General features: G+C 37.9%; 1 long non-coding RNA gene across 1 annotated transcript in view; it reads right to left on the reverse strand.

The window, feature by feature from the left end:
- Positions 1–14886: 14886 nt before the first annotated feature.
- LOC122669969 overlaps positions 14887–24213 on the reverse strand; it is a 38447-nt gene continuing 29120 nt past the window's right edge. The window contains exons 2-3 of the long non-coding RNA XR_006334108.1: positions 19474–19477; positions 14887–15012 (exon numbers count right to left, since the gene is read on the reverse strand). This is a non-coding gene — a long non-coding RNA (uncharacterized LOC122669969). The remainder of the gene's footprint in view (positions 15013–19473; positions 19478–24213) is intronic.

The raw sequence follows: 24213 nt of genomic DNA on the forward strand, positions 1-24213 counted from the left end.
AGTCACAGAGAAATACTTTTGATTTGAAGGTGACGAACAGATGTGAAAGAAAAGAAAAACACTATGAAAGAGATTGAAGAGTAACAAAGTCCACAAAAGTTAGAATCTAGAAGTTTTCAGGACAACCAAACATAGTGTCTTTAAGAAAAAGATTGGACGTAAGAAGTGGATGTGTCATATAAACAAATGAATGCCGCCTACATATTTCTAGGTGGTCCCAACGGATTCGGCACTTATCCAGCCGTGGCGGGAGCTGCATGGTGCAGCACCCCCTAAGATATTGACACGTGGCACCCAGTAAATCCAAGGGTCTCAAATCTCTGCTCTGTAAATGCACTCTTTATTCCTTTCTGTTGACGACCCGACCCAGCTCGGATCTCACACTTCCAATTTAAAAAAAAACGAAAGCAAAACCAGTCGTCTTCCTCCTTCTCTTTCCCTCTTTTGCTCGATCTGCCCTAAATCTAAAACCTCACCATATCTCGGTTCTTGGCGCAGGAGATCCGGCGACGGCGAGAGGTGGTGAAGACAAGAGCAGGTACGCCCGTCCTTCTCTTCCCCTAACCTCCTCTGCGATATGGGTTCTGAACCCAAAATTTCAAAACCTAGAACTCACCTCTCTTTCGGTTCTTGGCGCAGGAATCCAGCAACAGCGAGAGGCGGCGAAGAGGGAAAGAGAAGGAGGAAGACGACTGGTTTTGCTTTCGTTTTTTTTTAAATTGGAAGTGTGAGATCCGAGCCGGGTCGGGTCGTCAACAAAAAGGAATAAAGAGTGCATTTACAGAGCAGAGATTTGAGACCCTTGGATGACGTAAGATGACGTAAGGCCAATTGGCTGCCCTGACATAAGAAAAAGGCCGTACCCTTATTAATTAATCAATCACCCACCACCTATTTAGTGACCCTATCTCTGAAGCCATACATACTTCAGCATCCCACCAAAAGCCTTATTACCCCTTTTAAGTAGAGAGTAGAGGAGACCAAACAAACGAGAAAGAAGGTAATTAAGGAAAGAGAGGAAATGGTGGAGTGGAATGAAGGTGAGATGGGAGTGGTGCGAGCCGAGAGGAGGGCAGCATGGGTGGAGGAGGAGGAGCTACGAAAGAGAGGGTCATCGTCATCAGTAATTCCAGCAAAGAGGAGGTCCGTGAAGAAGATGATGTTTGATTACATTGCTCATCACCTTATAAAGGCTTGCTTCGCTGGATTTCGTCACCAACACTCTTGTCCCAAGGTGTTCGCAGCTTCTTCGTCTCCATCTCCTCATCCACGTACAGAATTAAGCCAGTAATTAAGATATATAGTTGCAGAGTTTATTTTATTTTTTTTGGGGTGGGGGGTGGTCACCAGTTTATAAGTGAATGCGATGTAATTAAGCAAGAGCATCCATTACCCAGTGCTAGCTGGTCCTATGTGGACTTTCTGAAAGCTAGGGGGTGGGTGCATATGGAGTAAATCCTAAACTTTGGTATTTTTGGACAAAATGAATGCAATGTAAATAGTATTGTATATATATTAGTTGAATGATATGTTCATATATATAAATAAAGTAATATTAAACTCAATATTCTCTTCTTCTCCTGTTTATTGGTAAAGTGGTCCCCTTCCCCCCGATTTCATAGTATTTAAAGCAAGGAAGAAAAAACAAATGGTTTGAAAAAAATCATTTTCTGACATTCAATGAATCCTAGAAAGAAAAGAAACAAATATCCTACAAGAATCTTGGAGAGAAAGACGGCAATTATTGAAGAAGATTGACATGGAACCATTTTAACTCTTTTTTCATTCTTTCTCCTTAGTTTCTTCTTTCTAGATCTTTCAAATTCTAAAGAAATATGTAGTTAATGTGGGACTGCCCCTGAGGGATAAATCTCCAAAGGGACTCCCAAGTGTATAAAGGGGTAGGGGTAGGGGTAGGGGTAGGGGTAGGGGTGGGGGGTGGGGGGTGGGGGGTGGGGAGGAGAGACACACATATGACAGGTTGTATTGTAGACATATGGATGTGCGCTTGATATCATGTAAAGTTTTTATCCTAAAAATTCAAGCTCTTCGGTGGACGGACTCCCAAGCATATAAGGGGGGACTGCTATAGACTTGTTAGTAACCAATGTGGAATTGACCTCCAAATTGTTAGTGATAAGGATAAAACTTTTATCCTTATCACTAACACAAACAAACATACATAGAATGTGTTTTCCTGATATATAAAAGAGAATCTAAAACTTGACAAGTGATATATACATTTTGATGTAGCCAACAATTAAAATTACAGCATCATGATGTAACATGGCAAAATTGGTAGATCATCAAAGAAACTATATATGTTGTTGGAATTGAAAGTCAAAGATTTGATGTGATCACTAAAGTGATGAATATTATTAATTGGAAAACTTCTTTAAAAAGGCAGAGTTTGAATTTTTCCTCGACTCTGTGTGTGTGTGGGTCCTTCAGTCTATTTTTCCCACCTTCAAATCAATAAGCTGGACATATAATATTCCATTCTATCTATGAGGGCGACGTGTAAACAACCCCAAACCCATTTTTATCTACAAAATTAAGCACGTTCATCATCCCCAACTATATATATGTATTTTATGGTCCATTAATTAATCTGTCCAACATGCGGAGTTAAGCTTCCTTCTTGACATTATTTTAGTAGGAGTGAGTGCGGAGTGGCTTCAGTTTATTCCCAAATTTGTCGGATTAGATAGGTAAGGGCCCCTCAATGGATCTGAAATTTCCTCAATAATCTAACTCCCAAGTTTCCTAATCTTATTGCTCTCTCTCTCTCTCCATCAATTCACCCACTTTACAAAACTTAGTAGTAGGGTTGTAAATGGCAAATCGAAAGTTCGAATTCAATCCGCATCCGTATCTGTTTCAGAGCATTCGAATTTGTTTAGAGATATCTGAAAAAAAATCCAAATACTCTAATAAAAATCCGAATCCGAATACTTAATTATAAAAAATTAAGTAAATAATGATCTTGAGGGTTTTTGAAGATTCAGCAGGTTCTAGAATATGAGGAAAAGATAATCATGATCTAAAACTATGGATTGTGAGTAAATTGTATCCACTAGGGGGAGGAAGGTTCGGGTTACACAAGGCAGAGGTGTAAACGGATGGTCGAAAATCCAAATTCGATGCGCATCCGAATCCATCCGAATCGGTTTAGAGGTATTCGAATTTGACCAAGAAATATCCGAATCCGATTACATCCGATCCGTATCTAAGCCGAATCCGATCCGCTTACAGGCCTACTTAGTAATGGTTTTAAATGTGGCCAGAAAGAGGATGACCTTGTGTTGATCAATTATTTTGCAAAATGTGTAGTACTTTCTAAGATGAACTACTTAGACAAACAACCAAGGCCCATGGTGTTTAGGCCTTGATTCAATCGAGTTCAACTAGGAAATTGTCCGGATCTGGTTCAACCCGCATGTAGAGTTATAAACTTGCCATTTGCAGCTACCTGATGACCTGAGAAACTTATGCAATAGGAAGTATGGGGGCTAGATATTGTTCTAACGCTCACAACCCTCGAATCCTCAAGGTAATGAAAATTCTAGTGAAAAGTTATGACCATCAAAAGTTGAATTGGAAAATTAATATCTTATATTCGATCGAGTGGACTTCTTCCGATCCAAATGATTCAGAAATTCTTCAAAAATTTTCTCTACATCAAGAAGAATAACCAACCGTCCAAACGGAGGTACGGACTTACACTCGCACTCTTGAAGGACACGTGTATGAGAGAACACAAAAGAGAATTTGCAAAGAAAGAACTAGCTAATTTTCAAATGTTTTTTAAATTAGGGGTACGTAAGAGTTTTCAAAAATAATTTGAAAATGATATATCATTATGTCATTATCAATAAGTGATATTTTTATGTTGGGTACGTATGTGAAATAACAATATTTACCCTAATAGAAAAAATATAAAATAATAAAAAGACAAAAAAGTAAAATTACAAATTATTTAAAACCTTGAAGAATGTCAACCATCAAGAAAATCCCAATTTTCAAATATATGAAATCCTCTTTCAAACTCTTCATCCATAAAACAGATCTCCCAGGATTTCCACTTCACTGGTTGAACTAATTGTAGTCGTTATTAGTATCATCAAACTCAGAAAAAAGAAACATTGGAAGAAAAATCATGAGATTGAGGGAAGACCTAGTCAAAGAGCGTTTCATCACAATTTGGATCTTCTACTGCCGAACTGCCTGGTAGGACCCTACTGTCAAGACACAGCAAGGCGGTAAATGATCGCCTTACCCCAACTTGGGCAAGGCGCTCAGGTAGGGGTAAGATGATCATTTACCGTCTTGCTGTGTGTTGATAGTAGGTCCTGTCGAACAACTCGGCAGTAGAGCATTAGAGTCCGTCTCATCAAGCCAATTAAGGTACCCTGGATCGATTATTTGCAGAGTAAAGGGTCAGTACTCCCACTAAGGAGGTGATTTTTTTTGTAATCCCATTATTCAAAATTCTACCCAAAAAAAAAAAATTTTGTTAAAATCAATTGGACTTGCTAGTGAACCATTAGCACATTTTCAAGTCTTCTAGAAATCATAAATATCGTCAAGAACGCTTCTTTCATCATTCATTTACTACACATTGCTGTGTGGTAGAAAAAAAAAGGCATTTCAATTGGGACCCTGATCTCAAAAGTAAGAATAGAATTATATGTAATGAACGGATAAAGAAGAAAACCAATTTTAAGGAGTGAGAAAACTTACCATGTACAGCTAGCAGCTTCTTCTAGAAAGGATGCATTTGGTCCTCCTCCTGGCTTCAAGATATACGATTGATGGAGGATGGATACATGGGAAGTCCATTTATTAGTTTTTTAAGGATAAAATTATGAATCCAATGACACAGAAATCCTGGCATATAGCTGTCATTGAGCGTATTTAATTCCTCTTTTGCCCTTTTAAACAATAATAAGAGAGACGAGACGACTGTAGGGGTGTCAATTCAATTCCCGGCCTGGATCGGCAGAACCGACCGAACCCTCCCAGCTAAAGCCCAGCCCAATCCGGCCTGTTTATTAAACGTGTCGAACTTGACATGTTTTGTAACCAGGTGGCCCCGGTGTGGGGTCTTAGTTTGTCAAACGCCCGACTGGACTGATTGGATGCTAGCCTGACCTAGCTAGATCTATTTACTGGTTTTGAAACCTTGTGAACTAAATATTTATAAATTTTAGTGGCGTGTTTGATTTTTCGATGATGGATCAGGTTTTAATTTAATATGGGTCTTGAAAATTTTCAACTCTTGGTCGATGGATTAGGTTATTAATACACACATATATGTTATAATATGCTCTAACTCTCATATCAAAACTGTTGCAGTAGTTTGATCCCATGTAGCATAAGTAAGCTTAGAAGATGTTGGATTTTGATTGATCTCTTGATTAATTTATTTACCCATATTTTGAAGGCCACATGGTTAGGATTTTTTTTTTTTTTTTTTTACTGTTGATAAAAAAAAACTAATAAACCTAGGAAGTGAGGAAGAAAAATAGAAATTACTTATTCTCTTACTCTTACTTGTTAAAAGGCCCATTTAGAGTTAAACATGCCCATAGCTCGGTTAAGGCCCGATTACACTAAATCAATTATAGCCCGAAGCCTGACCAGGTTCGACCCGAATACTTAAATGAGTGGACACAGTGCTGGCTCTAAGCATCATAAGACCTAGCTAGGCCTGACCTTAGTTAGTAAGTACGCGTATAATACGCGTACCCGAATTTTTGAACGAATAATACTCCCGTCCCGCACTTTCTGTATTTTTATAAAAAATGTGTTTTTAACCGATCGCGTATTATACTCATATAATTCGGGTATTATACGTTTTATACTTTTTAAGTTTTACTCTAATGTTTTTAAAAAAAAAAAAAAAAAAAAAAACCCCCAAAGATTAGAATTTTTCACGATTTCACTTTCCCTTCTTTTGTGATTTGCGTTTTCACTCCAAAGTCCAACCCTAGAAGGCAAGACTCAAGAGCAGCGGCAGCCCCTCCATCTCCGTTCAACACCGCTATTGTCAAAGCTTCACGCACAAGATAGGCGCAGCGGCGGCACGGCGGCGGCAGGCGGCAGCGGCGAGGCGGCGGCAGCGGCGGCGGGCAGCGGCAGCGGCGAGCGGCGGCAGCGGCAACGAGGCGGCAGCGGCGACGCGGCGGCGGCGTTTCTCCTTGTTTATTTCTTCTTTCCTGTTGTTCTTGGAAGAACTTCTTCCACGTGGTTAGTATCCCTTTCTCTATTTCGTATGAAAGAATGGAAGATGATGCATTGGCTTCATAGAGAACTTGGGATTGGAGAATATGCACGAGACAGTGATAGTATTCAAACTCCAACATATGGTGGCACTCTAAGTCAGCTGCGCAATCTCTCACAGACTCCTTTCACACATGGTTCAACCGAGACACAAGAACCATTAGATATCAATGATTGATGGTTTCCTTCTTTATGACATGAAGGATTTGTTATTGTTAGAGACTATTTTATGGGACTTGTTCCTATTAGAGACTATTTTATGGGGTTTTCATGGTTCCAGAATACATTATGTCTTACTTTTTTTATGTTTGATGAGATGTAATAGACTATTATATTGATATTTTATCGTTTAGAGACTACTTTATTGATATTTTGATATTTTAAGTGCTAATCTTAGAGATGTAATATAAGATATTATATTATTGTGTTTATTTTAGTTTATAAAATCATGATATTATTTTGTTTATTAGGTGGTGAATGCATGTTATATAATGAATATATGCCCGTTTTTTAAAAGTATTATTGCCGCGTCTATGCCGTATTATACACATATTAAACGCGTATCGTATTATTACCGTATCGCGTTTTATGAAGCCGAATTTTTAAAAAGTATTATTACCGTCTAGTCCGTTTAATTGCCGTACGTATCCGTTCCCGTTCAATTGCCGTTCCCGAACTTACTAACTAAGGGCCTGACCAAACCCGACCGAGCTTGACCGATTGACACCCCTACACATGATGGATAGAGCAATCACTAGTTCCCATCACCAAACTGTGAACAATATCACTCTTTATGATTTTTAGGTGCTACTGGATTCTTATTTCAATGTTATAATATTGTTAATTAATAATTATTTATGATAAGGATTTTGCTTTTTAATATTATATTGCTTCAATATTCTTACAAAGAGTGTAATCATTTTAATGGTTTTTGGATAAACATTAAGTACTTAATCTTGGAAGACCACTTTGATAGGATAATCTTGGACTGGATCATTGACGAGAGTCTAAGATTGCCCATTAAATTAGCATTTTTTCTCTGATTATTATATATTTAGTTAGAAGGTAGACCTTGATGCAACGGTGAGGTTGTTCTATTGTGACGAAATGGCCATGGGTTCAAGTCTTAGGAACAGCCTTTACACAAAGCAAAGGTAAAGCTTGTGCACTGAGTACGCCCACCAGTCGGCTTGGTTTTATTTTGTGCTTCAAATGTAACTGCATATGTATCCTACTAATTTTAGTTAGTTTATATGATTAGACGATTAGTGAAGGAAATGTTTTAGCTTACTTTTTTATGGAATCGTTATCTCCTCCAATTCTTCCAATTCCTCACATGGGGGCAAAAATGACTACCCTACCCCTTGCCCAAAAACACTGGCCAAGGTGGGGTCCACTCCGCCATTAGAGCAATTGGATGTGCCCATGAATTAGAGGTGATAATTATTCCTTTTTTATGTCTCACTTAATGTAAGGCTGGGGTCGGTGGGCTGAGATCAGGTGGGCCAATATTTTGAACTCAATATTGGCCAGGCCCTATTGTTTAAGTAGGCACATAACATCACCTGCTCGATCAGTCTGGGTTGAATAATCATATGGTTCCCTAATTTGAGTCTTTGTTTTTTCATCTAATCCGACTAATAAAAATGATTACCTAATGGACTCTACGACCAAAGTTCTGGTCTATGTAGTCCCTTCACTGATATTGAAATTAAAAAGATGACTTTCCAAATTGGTACTAATGAACCATCTAATTTGGATGGTATGTCTGCTTAATTTTGTTACTCTAATTGGGGCATTATTGGAAATGATGTGATTGTGACTACCCAATGCTTTATCAATAATGGGTATATATGCTTTGGGCCTTAAACATGGCCGAAATCATTTTGATTCCCAAGCAAACGAACCTTGTACTGATGAGATGAGTCATTTTCGTTCAATTAATCTCTGCTCTGGTTGTGGGGGAGCATAGGGGATCATTACGCCCCCCACTGTGTCCGGGGATATTCTTTCTATCAGTCCCTTCCAAAGTGTCTTCATTGCCTCACGAACCATATTAGATAATATCTATGTGACTCATGAGGTCTTGCAATATTCCATTCGAAAGAAAGAAAAAAAGAGGAGAAAAACTAGATGTATGGCAATAAAGTTTGATTTGTGCAAAGTCTACAATAAAATTGAATAAGATTTTTTGTAATAAATCGTTCATAAATTTGGATTTAATAGTACTTGAGTGCATTGACTCATGCAATGTGTTTCTAAAGTAGATTACCATTTAAAAACCATTGGCTCTATTATTAGGCTTATCACCCGCAAATTAAGAGGGTTCCAGCAAGGGTGCCCTCTTAATCCTTATATTTATTAAATTATGTAAAGAAACCTCAACACACTATTTCTTCTTGTGTATGTAGTCTCTCAATCCTCTAATACCTGATTTTCAGATTAGTAGTAGACATGGCCAGCCCTAACTCTGGTTTCCCACATTTTCTTTGTTGATGATTGCATATTTTTGGCTTTGACTGCAATTTCGATATGTAGGAACACTATGGTTATTCTAAATCGATATTGCTTAAGTATCTAAACAAGAGGTAAAGTTAAACAAAACTTGTAGTTGTTGTAACCCCAATACAACAGAATCAATTAAATTTGACATTGTAGCAATTATGTTTGGGGTATTTTTGGTAAAAATGTTTGGGGTTTAATTTAATATTGTTAGTGACCTTGGGTACCATGGTGGCGCTTAGTCATGCTGTGGACGTCATGATTAGGCACAAATGTGCTGATTCGTGAACGTCAGAGTCAAAGATTTGAACAACAAACGGAGCCGGTGTGAACTGTGAAGAAGAGCTTACAACCTTTTTTTTTTTGTTTTTCGGTTTTGGATTCCTTTCAACACTGCTTAACCCTAACGTTACTCTATGTGGCACATTTCTATTAGCTCTTGAGTAAATTCTTTGACACTCCACTGGTAGATCATACACGTGTCCTAATCATAGATTTCATCTACAAGTGTGGTCTAAGTCCAAAGCCCAATTTGTTTTCAAAGGGAAATTAAAAGATACCAAACACGGTTCCTTTCTCTCTATCTCTCTCCCTATTTAAAGGAAAGCTTGGACTGACTACCCCTCTAATTATCCATCCACAACTAGCTTGCTAGCTACTTACCTCCCTCCTTCACTCACTCGAGGACAACTACAGAATTATGAGCAGTTCTGATGGTAAAGAGGATATCGGAAGTGGTCATGAAGCCCACCGGACGGAGCCGGCGTGGTATAAGGTGCCCCCAAAGAAGGGTGGGGTTCCTAAGGCTAAGAGAGGAGATGTTAAGAAGCGTATGATTGAAGTCCTCGGTGGTAAAGCTGCAGTACCAAGTCTCCTTTCTTCTTTTTAATTTCTTGTTAGTAATTAATATGAGTACTGCTACCCATCTCTGTTTATCAAATAAATATGAATGAGAGTAGAACCTACAAAGGGATATATGTATATAAGTTTTTCCTATATATGAAATGCGAATTTTTCTTCTCTTAGGTTTCTTGTCCGGTCAAGTTCATAGGTTTCTCTCATAGGGAGGACGGAAATGATAATCTCACCCCCACCCGGGTAGTGTGTTCGGGCAGGGCTGAGGTCGTCATTTTCGATCCCCAATGAGAAAAACCTACGAACTTGATCGAACAGAGATCCTGAGAGGAGTCTAAAAAAATTTGAAGAGAAATAGTCCATGTTGCCTTTTTATGAAGAAGCTATATATGCTAAAATATTGGAATCTGATAAGTTTTGATTGCAAGCTCATTCTCTTTGGACTAAGCTTACATTTCGTTTTTGTTGGTAATTTGAATCGGGAGAGAGTGATCATAAATCAGTTAACTCAGTCGTAGCTTAACTTCTTTGATCACCGAGTTGGGGAGCAATTCTTCCATCAATTATAGGTCAAGGCAAATCCTTTTGAGGCAATTGGCATCCACGGTACCTCCCTCCTCCCTGAAGAGGAGATTCAATTCTGGGTTAAATTCTTGTGATCTTCTGTTTTTCCACACCACTGCTGTAATTAGTGGGTTCCGGTATAACATTGTGTACGTTGCCTGCCTTCCTAATTGATTTTGTAGCTGAGTGGAGGGTTGGGTTAAAGCTAGCTCCACCCACAAACAAACCCCTTCACCACCAATCCCAAGAAAAAAGTATCGATTCTGTAAGAGAAAGTTTTACAACAAAAGTGGGAATAAATAGGCATGCCCGCTCAAATGGTTTGATTATGACGACCCCTTAAAAAAAAAATGCCTTGATATCAAAACCAAAAAATAAAAAAAAAACAAAAATGGTCTCGTCGATCAAAAAAAAGAACTACTCAATAAAGGCACTGACCTCAAAGATCGACTAACAATATAAATGGAAGAATTGGTCCTCCTCAAGACGAATCCGTGAATTTGACTCGGCGTAAAGAATTATTGTGAAACCAGACACGGTTAATTTAAGGTATTTTGATTAGACCTCATTCTTAAAATTAAGCTAAGTCCATTCCTTGTAAATGAAAAAATATATTTGAAGATATGAAATCCTGTCAGTCTGAGAGAGCACTTTCGTTTTACAAATTCAAGTATTGTTCTACGTACGGTTTCTGTTGATAGGCTTTGGGTGGTTGTCCTTCATTAGCCATTGGAATTGTAATGGAAGTGGTCTCCTAACAATTCAATAGCTTAAAAGTACAATATGTTCTCTTTTTTCCAACCGTGCTTAGTTTTCCTTATGGAGACACCTCGATCGAATTGGTGATAGACAATCTTTTGCTTAGGGCAATAACGACCATTTGATGATTGCTTACCTCTTATTCCTTCAATATTAAACCAAATTAATTGAAATAATAGGAAAAAGAAAGTTTACCAGCTCGCCTATTTTTGAAGCCATTGATGGATCGAAATAGTGTTCTCAATGTAAATCTGGAATTCCTACACTAAATGAAAATTTTAAAGATTTTTTGGCGGGTTTCCTAAGGTTCTTAAGGCCATTTTATTTGATTTTTTGTTTGTTGAAATTTTCTAAGATTTCTTTGGACACTTAGGTGGAGATTTTGCAGAAATTTTAGAGGCTCTCTAAGGCTTCTAAGTTTTGTCTTTCAAAATGAGAGGGAGGTGTATTTATAAAAATGTATCTAGGACTTTTCTAGTAAAGTGTACAATTTTTTTAGGACTTTTAGGACATTCCAAGCATTTGTATAGATTTTTTTCAAAGATTTTTAATACACACATGTGCTCGTGGCCATGACATTCTTTAAATGCGATCGGTGTAGCTGTTTTCCAATTGACGGTCCGATCGATCAGGGTCAACCCACAGGTTGACCAGCAATTTTTGGGTTGACCTGTGATCCCGATTCGCAATGTCATCGATGATGTCATTCTTATATTGACGGTTCACATTCTTACTTCTTTTTTACCTTTATTTTTGGAAAAAGTTTTTCTCCAGCCATAGAGGACAATTGGCCCACCATACTAGGGTTCACAAACTCTTCCTAAGATTTTGTTTATGTTCTAGAATACCCTCCTGATACCCATTCCCACCCTTCAATGAATGAGATATCAGTCACTGTGGGTAAACTCGATCCTTTAATTAACCAAACCACATACGAAGCTTCTTCTGAGTAATATCTAATGCTATAGAATGTGGACATTGATTTGGCAAATAATTTGATTGAAAAATTCTTTTCAAGGGTGAGACCCAGAGTGCCAAAAAAAATGCATAAAATATAGCCAAATCAATCTCTCTCTTTTTTCTTTTCGAGTCATTTTAAAACATAGGATATTTTATGGTAATATAAACTCAATTAATGAATTTCAGGCCTTCTTTAAGATAATTTTTTTAATTTGTACAATAAACCCTTCCCATGGGTATCTTGATAATTTAAAAAATATAAAAGTTGAATGTTCCTCTTCATCTCAAAATGTCTATAAAAACAAAACAAAATTGTTGAACTTTATCCATAAAAATTAAATACGAGAGACTCTTATGGGCGCTAGCAATGTGAGAAGCTTAGGGATGTCAATGGGTCAGGCTTGTACTAAACCCTAACCAAACCCTAGGGATTTTTCAGCCTAAGCCCAGCCCAGCCCAGCCCTGTCAGGGTCTAACAATCCCTCAACCCAAGCCCGATCTTGAATTGTAATTCTAATTCAGTAATTATAGGTCGGGCTTGGGGGAGTCAAGCACAACCCGAGGCATCAACTTAGACCCGGCCCTGCCAGGGTCAGGAAACTATTAAGCCCAAGGGCGAGCTAAAAAATCAGGCCCAAGCCCTATCACGGCTCAAGGCGGGTTCAAGCTGGGCAGGCTTTTTTACACGAATTTTTATCTTCTCCTGTTATAGCACGATGTTGTATTGTATCGTGCGGTAGCTACAGAGGTCATGTGTACCATGTGGGGTCTACTGTGTCATATGGCCTTTGCAGTACCGCACGATACAGTATAGTGCGTGTTGCAACAGGAGAAGATAACGATTCTTTTTACACCCCTAGGGGAGGCAATCTGTGAGGGAGGGAGACCATTCCTCAGTAGAGAGACAGAGTTGGACTGATGGATCAGTTGAGTCATTCAGTTGAGCAGTCAAAAGCCAGTCAAAACTCTTGATCATGGATCGAGCTCACCGGAATTGACGATAATATAAAATTAATGAAATTTATCTGTTGAAGTAAGATTTACAAGTGTTTTTTAATGAAAAGTCATAGCTCTGTCGGAATTGATTCCATTTTCTAAGATATCGTCCAAGTCTCTCGATCGATTTCATTGATTTTCTGTCGCATTCAAATCAAAAATCGATGAAACAAACTGGTCCCGCTCCCGGGTTTGGAGTTTTAAAAACCTCAGACATGATCAGAAATTAGATTGAACAGAATCAGCCGAGATTTGAGATTCTGAATCAATTCACCGAGTTTTAAGAAAACAAAGATTATATGGCTGCTTTTTTCTTTAATTTTCTTTCGTGCTCCTACATGCTGCTGACGTCATCAGGCACAAATATGTTGATGATTCGTGAACCTCAAATATAGAACAACAACTGTGCTGATTAGTGGTCCCAAGACTCCCAACATTTTATTTTTTTGGGTAATAAGACAAGACTCCAACATTCTGTTCCACCGTCCCCCCGCGTCTTTGTGCTACCAAACCTAATTCTTGCTTTTCTATTTCTGATCCTTTCAGACACTGTTTAATTACCTCTTTTTCTATTTGTTAACTTTATTCTATGTGGCATGTTTGTATTGGTTATTGCCAAAATTCCTTGACATGCCCTACGACGAGATTATAAACTGGGCATATATATATATATATATATATATAATCTTGTTGTTTGTCAATAACATTCTCACCCCTCACTCTCTTCCCAAATCCAAAGCCCAATTCGCTGCCCCAATTCTCTCCCTCACTCACTCTCTCTCAAAAACAGGAATGAGCAATTCTGATGATCGTCAGATGTATATCAAAAGTGATCAAACTCCCAAGACGGTGGCGCCTTTGAGTAGAGTGCCACCAAAGATGGGTGGTTTTCTCAAGCCCAAGAGAGTGGGTGTCAAGAAGAGCATGATTAAAGCCATCAGTAAATTTATCGGATCACGGTTCACATCTAATCATTCCTAGTTAGATGGACATCCTTCTCCACCAACTCTACTTTCTCTAATTTTATTTTTTTTCTACCTTTTTATATGTCGTTAGTAGTATAAATCCTAAGTCTCCTTTCATTATTAGTATGGGGGAGAACTTAGCTAGTAGAGTTGGATATTTAAACTTGATACATCAATCTATAAATGTGTGTATAAAATGTTAAAGATTATGAGGAAAACTGGCCAAGCAATCGATCGGGGACTCATCCGACTCTACTCCCAAACATTAAAATAGTCTTTAACATTTTATACACACATTTTAAATATGTGTTTAAGGTCAACTAACCACATTTTAAATATACTACTACGTACACACCACAAGGGGTTTTGGTCATTACATGGGGGTGATCACATCACCAATGTATTTAAAGATTATGAGGAAACTCCCAAACATTAAAATAGCTTTTCATCATCCTATTTGAGCATTAATGCCTTTAGTTCCCCCATGGGCTCCCACTTTCTCGCTCTGAGCTTTGTATTTTGATGGGTTGGGCCTAGATAACTTAGGCCCGGGCCCATGGATAGTCCTAATCGTATATATAGCATCAGAACAGCGACGCAGAAGGAAATTAAAACAGATGAATAGGACAATGGACGGAGAGGGAGGGGGTATCCAAATGAGTGAAACCACACTTCTTTCCTTCCTTGGGGCATTGAATTTCGAATCTGATAATGATGAGGATGGGGGGGCAATGAAACAGCAAACTCGAATTTTTATCTCCATCGAACTTCATTTTTTGCCCATCTGAAATGGGTGGTTTCCGGTGACTATAACAACCTATCTCTCTCTCTCTCTCTCTCTCTCTCTCTCTACTCTCTTCACAAGAGAAGGAAGGAGGATTCCAGGTGGTTCCCCATCACAATTGATCTGATAGGGGATGAGGGGCCATGGAAGTCACATCTCAAATAGGGTAGGGGAGAATGGAAAAGAAAATGATTCATCAATCTACATATCCTATTATTATGTACAAAGAATGGGAAATCGAAATCAGAGTCTTCTAATCCAACACTAAAAACTGAAACTCATAAAATCTCTCACACTTGTCTGTACACAATGATCATCGATGTCTACTCTCTTTGCTCTCCACTTATGCTACCTAGTTGCTAAAGTATGAGTGTAGGACGACAGGGGACTATATATAGAGCACAAATAGAGACATCAAAACAAAAATACAATTTGAGAGTGAAACAAAGTATTAATATTTTACCTATAGGCATGGCACCAAGTTCCTGGGAATGAAATTGATCTTGCCGAGTTCGATTCAGATTGGAATTAGACAGAATCGGTTCCAAGAACCCCTAGAATCGGTCATTTAATTGATTTGAAAATTCATCGATTTAAAGGGATTTGGCATGAATATTCCAGTACAGAATGACAGAAATCGGAAGCAGTCCCAGCCAATTCCGATTCTAATCGGCCGATTTCCTATCTACTATCTGGTCACACCCACCCCCTAAGAGAAGAGAAGAGAAGAGAAGAGAAGGAATCATCTTCGTGTCCCTGAATTACTATATCACTTGAAACCCAACTACTTACAGCATCGCCGTCTGGATCTTCATGCATCCGTCGTTGAAACAATCTCAGTATTTTCTTTGGTTGCAGGAGTAATTTAAGAACTTTACCGTATCAAAAGTCCATACGTTCTCCAAATTTTGGTATTGGATTTCAACAAAACATTTCTTCTTCTACCTGTACGTGTGGCCCACAAGTCCAACTTTAATAATGTATGTACAGCAGTATTGCTCTCTCTCTGTGTCGGTGTCGGTGTCGGCCTAGAAAACCATGTTTTAAGTTTTGTGGTCTCATTCAAATCCACGATTGATTCCTCTAAAAATTAACGAAAGGGTATTTAGATAAGCGACACCGGCTATTTGGGTTTGTGGAGTTGGGTTAAATATTGAGTCAAATGACTTGTTGTGCAAGAAAAGAATTTCAAGTTACACGTCAGATAGGATTGGGGATATGATGGCCCCAATTAAACTCCAATTCAAATCTGAAGATTATATCATTAGAGTAATTGGCAAGTGGGTCATTAATTTGTGGATGAGCAGGCAGAATAAAGCATCTAATTAAGGGTATTAATTATTTATGTTGCAATTACATAATTAATTATAGGTCCAAACCCTCATATAGCTTATGTTAATTATGTCTTTTCTAAGTTGTAATCATCAATGCTTCCGTCATCTCTCATGCGTCATGCTTACCTCAGAATAGCTTCCCTTCTCTCCCCACTATAACCTTTTTATGCATATATATATATATATATATGGGCATATACTCCACAAATCACACTCTCAAGTCACAACCTGTGAAGTGCCATAGCATTATAATTCCTTAGTGTGTGTGTGTGAGAGAGAGAGAGAGAGAGAGAGAGAGAGAGATGTCTGCGAGTGTGGTGAATATGAGTGGTGATTCCAGTGATCATCATGAAGTGAATAACGGAGGCAACCGGCCGAGGCAGACGACGCAGGCAGCTTGGAGAGCAGATCATGACCAAACAACCGACAAGAGGGGTGATGGTGGACGCTCTAAAATGCAGGGGGTGCAACCCAAGAGAGGGGATGTTAAGAAGAACATTATTGCTGTTATTGGAAATGTTGTATCATCCTTCTGTTCCCATCCTATCCATCCACTATAGCCTATATATGTATATCTTCGATCTTCTTCCCCTATAGTATAATATAATATATAGGGTCTAAATATTTGTTTCTTAATTACTCCTTTTCTATGTATTATCACTATTTTCAAGTGATCACATCTTTAATTAATCTCTATGTGGTTTAAGGCTGTGTGAAGGAAAATACAGAGAACATCTATTTTCCTTTTTTTTTTTTCTTTTTTTTTTTTTGTAAATCCAAGGTTATTTTTTCAGAATTTGATGAGCAATTATATTTCTGCTGAACTTTGCAGTAGTACGTACTACCATCAATTTAGATCCTCTAATGTCGAGCTGCCTAGCAGGACCCTACTACCAAGACACAGTAAAGTGGTAAATGACCGCCTTACCCTTACTTGGGCAAGGCGGTCATTCCCCGCCTAGCTTTTTGTGTCTTGACAGTAGGATCCTGCTGGGCAGCTCGGCAGTAGAGGATCAGGGTCTGTACTGCCATAGTTAGATTTTCAACTAGTCTAAGTTGTGGATCAAACTGCATGCAGTACGAGTCCTCAAGTGGACATGCAAGCAGCAGTAGGTCCATCAATCAATTAACCAATATCAGGAAAAGCTAGCTGGAAATGAATTCTTCTCTACATGCAAAATTTAATGTCTAGGGTCCTGTTTGGATAATTTTAGTATAGTATTTAACACACACAAAAAACTTTAAACATAATGAACATATATATGTTCCAAATGGGGATGAAACATGAACCATTGATGATGACTTTAATTAAGATCTTTTTTATCTAATAAAAGTAATAGCTAGCCAATTAAGTTCCACATGAGGTGAGTATGAAGTATCTATCAATCATGGATAAACTTAATTGGGTGGTCCCGTCAAGTTTGAATTATTTCATGTCCAGTGTAAACTAAGGGTGTCAATTTGGGACTGGAACCGGGAACCATCCCAATACCGTCCCGCTAAAACCCGGTACCGTACCGTCCCATTAGTAAATGGGACGGTACTGGTATCTGATTTTGGTACCAAATGATAAATGGGACGGGACGGTTCTGGGACGGGATTCTCAATGGTACCAGTACCGAAATACCAATAAGGTACCGGAATGGTACCGGACATACTAGTACCGTTAAAAAAAAATATATATATATATATATATATATAAGATTTTTTTTTTTGGGAGAAAAAATAGGGTATAAGAATTATATTTGTGATGCATTAGGGACGGGACAGCAGCAGCTCTTGAAGTCTCCCCTCTCAAAATCCTGGTTCAGTGCTACTCTCTCTTCCTGCAAGCAACTTCATGTACCAGGTTTTTCTTTTTTCCACTCAGTAGTACCATGTGACAGTGACATGTGTGATAATAAGGTTTTGTTTGGGAAATCAAAGAGGAAAACACAATCGGATTTTTCCATTAGGAACAATTAAACTTCTTCCTTTTTCTACAGTGCCTAGAACCGTTTAGGAACCGGTACCGTCCCGTCCCGCTAGTAATCGGGACTAGGATCTAGGTTTGGTCTCGTTAAGTAAATGGGACGGTACTGGGATTGACACTTTTGGTACCGATACTGGTACCGTCCCGTCCCAAGTATCGGGAACCGTCCCAATTGACACCCTTAGTGTAAACCAGCATCACAATTTTGAATGCAAGACTTTACTTGACGAGAGATGAAGATTAGGACATGCAATTGTATGATTTTAATGCACGGTATTAGATTGGGTATGGGTCGATCATGCAATTTTAGTCTGAATTTCTTTTAAAAATAAGTATTTTTTTGTACTATTTTATCCCTTGTTGGTACTGAATTACCAATACAATATCCACACAGTATCAGATGGGTTACTTGAAAAACTAGTACGTGTACCCCCATATGATACCGATACCTCAAACCATGAATTGTACCGCCATCCACATTAGTCAAAGTTCAATGGCGGCGGTTGGGACTGGAGACCAATCCTGCATCAGGCAAGCGGTGTGTCTTCGTAAAGTCGTTCGTAACCACAGAAGTGGGATTGCAAAAAATACTTGATAAGAAATTAAGAGTCCATTCTTTGTGGGATTCACATCCTTTACTTCCATCACTTGTACTTCCATCCTACTTTCGAGCCCTATGAGAGCGCCATCTGGACTGACTTGTATCCAATGGTTGACATCAGTCAAATTCAAGTTTTTTGAATTTCATCCATGTCATGATTGAACCATCTTAAACCCCCACTCAAACCGGTTCAAAGGGCCTCCCTCAAACCGAACCCAACCCACCCTTAAACCAAGCATTAGGGTTTGGATCGTTTCAAACAAAAATCCCCAAATATCTCCTTTGTTTTTCTCTTCTTCTTCCCAAAAACGCAGAGCAGAGCAAGAGAAGCCCCTAAAACGAGTTGAAATCGTCGAGACCGTGAGAGGGAAGTGGGGCGGAAGGAACTGGACGACCTAAAACTCTGAGTTGCCCTAAAACTCTAAATTGCTTCACCATCTGTCACCATCCATCGTTCTTTATTTCGAACGAGAAGCCCAGAGCTTCATCCATCCATCCATCGTTCTTCTCTTCTTCTTCCCAAAAATGCTATCAAACTAAACTTATCTCCTATTCAGAAATCCCCATTTCATTTCGATTGAAAAGCCCTAAAACGAGTTGCATCATTTCGTTCTTCTCTTCTTTTTTTTTTTAATTTCACAGGGTCAGGATACTGGAAGTGAAGAGATGCTGAACTATTTGCAATTTGATCAAATTTAATTCTTTTGTACTAATAAAAAATCCAGGCTACAGTGTATAGAGGCTACGAATCTCTGGAAATCTGATTAGAATGATGAAATACTTTTTTGACTTGTTGCTCCACCCTAATATACTTTCGGTTTTGGCCCCAGAAAAGTCGAATAATCACCATTGTTGAGGTCACATCATGTTATAAAGAGTAAGGACTGGGGACCAACTCAGCTTCATAGAGAGATCCAGACATTTATTTATCATATGACCCACCAATGACATGAGCAGTGAAAGCAGAGAAGTATTCAGAAGTCGTAACTGGAGAAGAGATAAAAAGAAAGAAAAAAAAGAGTAGAACTTGTTAATGGATTCTCTGTTTTACAACATTTTCTCTGTTTAACTAGTGAAATCTTTCAACCCCGCAATCCATCAAAGTTCTTCACTTTTGAATTTCAAAGTCCAAAAGAGAACCTTACATAGGAGTAGGAAATTGCAAAGAGGAAAGGAAATTGGATTTCTCCTTTTTCTTGCTCTTAATCCACTCTCTTCTCTCCATCTATATCTCACACTATTCCTACAAGCTTCTGTGGTAAAATCCCAATTGAATCGCCTTTCTCTCTCCAGAATTTAGTTGAATCTTCTCCTCTACACCGTCTGCTTCTCTGCAAATCCGAAAAGCTTTAGTTTAGAACCTCCATTAGTCTTTTCCTGAAAGCTTATGTGGTTATGGGCTTCTTCTCTGCTCTGCGTTTTTTGAAAGAGGAAGAGAAGAACAAGCCAAATCTATTTGGAGATTTTTGTTTGAATTGTTTAGACCCTAGTTTGGTTTAAGAGTAGGTTGGGTTGGGTTCGATTTGAGTAAGGATGATCCGGTTTGAGTGGGGGTTTAAGGTAGTTCAATCATGACACGGGTGAAATTCAAAAAATTTTGAATTTGACTGATGTCAACCGTTGGATATGAGTTAGGCCAGTTGGCACTCTCATAAGGCTTGGAAATAGGATGGAATTACTAGGAATGGAAGTAGAGGATGTGGATCCCATTCTTTGCGGGCGTACATTTAAGCAGATTCCTTATCTCTCTGTGATGTTAACTAACTACCCCAGTGTTCTCGTACACGTGTGACAGATCCTTCTAGAAAATCAGCCTTTTTGTTTTTCCTTTTTTTGACATTTTACCCGAGGAAATAGAGTCGATTGACTGACAGTTGGTACTTTCTTTTTCTAAGGCCGCCTATCTATATATTGCCACCCCAATTGTAAATCCGGTTCATTCCATGGATGGCAGGCAGTACTGTGGTTGACCCAATTCAATGGTCGATCCATTGTCACCCCAAAACCCACCAGGGCCTCAGGCCATGAATTAGGTTGGATTGATGAGTTGAACTATGAGCGAGAGTTCTTGAGAACTGAGAAGAGAAAAAATTAATAAGAGAGAGAGAGGCAACGAATTTACGAATTTAAACCCTCCCCCCCAAATTAGAGTTGATGAGAAGGCATTCTATGTGCCATTAACTATCTATTAAAAAGCTTATGGTTTTTAAGCTTAAATCAATACCAGCAAATTATAAAGTAAAGCTGAAATATGGGGTCGATAGGGAGTCAGGGACTAGTTCATTTACAAACCCATAAGCAGATAGAGACAGAGAATTGGTAACGTAGGTAAAAGCAAGTACGATAAGAGATTGAGATTGGTTGGCAATTTGTTAGGGCTTTGTTTGGATATAAGATTTCTCCTGCCCTTCATTTAAGAGGAACCTAGCTTGCAACACCCAAGAAATGAATATGGAGACTTTAATTGTTTCACTGTTTTCCATGGAGGGAGGGAGACTTGGCTTTAAGTGGTGATTCATGTGATCATCATGAGGTGAATAACGGAGGCAACCGGCCGAGGTGGACGACGCATGCAGCTTGGAGAGCAGATCATGACCAAACAACCAAGAAGGGGGGTGATGGTGGTGGTGGACGTTCTAAAATGCAGGGGGTGCAACCCAAGAGAGGGGATGTTTAGAAGAACATTATTGCTGTTATTGGAAACTCCTGTTCCCATCCTACCCATCCACTATAGCCTCTAGATATATATATATATATATACTAGTAAATATGCACGTGTAAGCATTTGTTAAGTGGTGGAAGGCTATTTTTTTTGGTTTTATAAAGTAATGAAGCTTTCTCAATGTGCAGAATAGTATCAAGTACTTACTCTTTTCAATACATATTGATGCATATCATAAAACATTATGGTATAGAAAAATGAGAGGCAATAGAGTAGAAATAAATATTAATAAATACACACTGAAGTTGCAATGGTAGAAAGCTTCGTAGTTTGTAGCAAGCGATTTTGTGGAGACAGAAATGACAATTGAGTTGACACGAGACTAATGCATTTAAAAGATCATCAAGATTTTGTATCCATTGAAAATTCCTTTCTTAAAATGGGTCAAGATAATTCAACCAAGAAAAGACATTAACTAAATTAAAAATTTTTTTAAATGGAAACTATGGGTTGAAAGAAAAAGATTTATATTTTAAGACTTTCATAAATGTTATGTAATAATATAAAATCAAAACCTTCACCATTTCTTTTTTGAACTGTTTATGGATTGGGATATTTATTGCTCTAATACTAATACAGAGAACCGAAATGGTAAACCAGAAATGAGAAAGCCTTGAAAAAGTAAACCTAGGAATATAAACCAGCCTCCCCCTCAGTAAAACAGATTAGGTTTCCATAACTTACACAAAGGCATGTATCAAGATGCATGAGTGAGGTGTCAATTGGAGCAACCACCAAGTACCATAAACCCCAAGAGGGTAAATATCCAAGTACCTAGACCACTTAAATGAATATAAGATAATCTAGTTTATATTATGATGTTATTATCAAGTAATATGATTCTATAATTTAGGAAACTATTTCCATGAATAAAATTAACTAATTAACTCATAAAGCATCTATATATATTTGAAGCATTTTAAAGAAGCAAGTATCCTATGAATAAAACTACAGTAAAAATCAAGAAGTAAATACCCTTGTATTTACATAAAGTGATTCATTGTATGTAATTGGTAAACTGGTATCCATATGTCTGAATGTGATCAAATTAAGAAGTAAAATGAAGATACAATCTAAAAGATATGATTACCATAATTAGTAAACGTTTAAGGTAGTTACACAATCATGATTACAAAAAATTCCATCTTCTTTTCAAAATTGACATGACTTCCCTACCTTTTATGTGCAACTGCGTTGAGCCAAAGAGAAAAATGTATCCACACATACCATGGAAAAGGATGTGCATGAAAATAGCAAACCTATAAAAATACCAAAAACTTGATGAGAATATGCCCTGCCTAGGGAGACACAACAACAAATAAAACCTTATCCCAACTTAATGGGGTCAGGCACATATATAGAAAACTATGCTACTTGACCAAAAATTAATGAGAATCTATCTTTATACACAGTAATTTCTATAACTACAATTATTAACAAAGGAATGGATATTGAAAACAAAGAAGAGGAAGAGACTGAAGGAGGCATACCCAATTAGTTTGACAGAAGATCCTGCAATTTTGGAGTAGTAGAAATTCAAGTTTTAGCCAGTAAATTTTAAAAAAAAAAAAAAAAAAAAAAAACAAATTGAAAGAAAATAAATAAGGCTACCACCAGCAGCAAAGACATCAGCAAAATAACAATCCTTCAATTGCAATATTTTCCCTTGGAAAAGAACAAAACGACCAACATCCAATAAAGGAGCACCTTTAATCAGAAAATATGTTTTCTGTACAATTTATGAGTGTCATGTCACACCAAATGCAAGTACAAGTGGATATGCATGATAGCAACATCACACCATGTATCATACTATTATCTATATATGTTACAAACTACAAATAGTACGGAGAAGCTGACAAAGACAGATTCTTATATGGAGAAGTGAGCAAAGGAAGGAGACAATATTAAATATTAAATAATTAAATTCAATTAAATTATACAAAAACATAAATATCAAGCTTCTGCAGCGATCGGGAATTAGAAACCAAATTATCAACCTAGAGAATAAGAAACCCCCTAAATGGCAAAGCAAAGTAACAACTTTGCATAACATGTAATTTCATGAAGAAAATGTAGGATGAATGAAACCCATGTCTTAGGTGACAAGAGAAAATGCATGTGAATTTTTATAAGATAAAAAAAACTGCAACGCTACCAAACTAAGCAATTTTAGAGAGAGAATGGAGCTCTAATGCTCTACCAATATGGACAGTCTTCAGTTTGACTCCTTCCAACATAGATTGTAACACTAAAAAGGCATCACATTTTCCAGCAACATTTTTCCTTTGCATCCTTCAAACTTCTCCTTCCCCATTATTCCAATAGGAATAATAGGATAAAGGGGAAGCCTTTTTAAAATTTATAATTAAAAAAAAAAAAAAAAAAAAAAGTCAAAATTTTCAGCCGAAATGACTCAGATTTATCTGACACACAATCGCAGAAAAACTGACCGATCCCTTTCACATTTTGTTTGTATTTTAGCATATTAAATTGCTAAAGTTCACACCCAGTATGAAGCCAACGTCAGTTTCAGGTATGGCTTAGTAAACGTTTGGAACTTGTTAAACTTCTATAAATTAAGAGGTAAAGAATTCTCCAAGTTTTGGGTTCATAATCTACAAATGATCACAAGAAACTGCCAAACTATACATTCTCCGACTCTCTTCATAAACTGTTATCTTCCTCCTCCCATCAATGTTAAACCCACTCACATAACAAGCCTTCCTTCATAGCTGTCACTCTCCTAGCTAGTACCGATTCCTCAAGTTGGTTTTGGTTCTATATTAAATAAAATCAATAAGCCTGATTCCAATTATTTCAATCAGCAAATCCTCTGTTGCGCTGCTCTGTTTGTGGATACAACTATACAAGGTGATCCATATGGGTGCAATTACAAACATCCAAGGCACCA

Source organism: Telopea speciosissima, chromosome 7, assembly GCF_018873765.1.
Source record: "Telopea speciosissima isolate NSW1024214 ecotype Mountain lineage chromosome 7, Tspe_v1, whole genome shotgun sequence".
Classification (NCBI taxonomy): domain Eukaryota; kingdom Viridiplantae; phylum Streptophyta; class Magnoliopsida; order Proteales; family Proteaceae; genus Telopea; species Telopea speciosissima.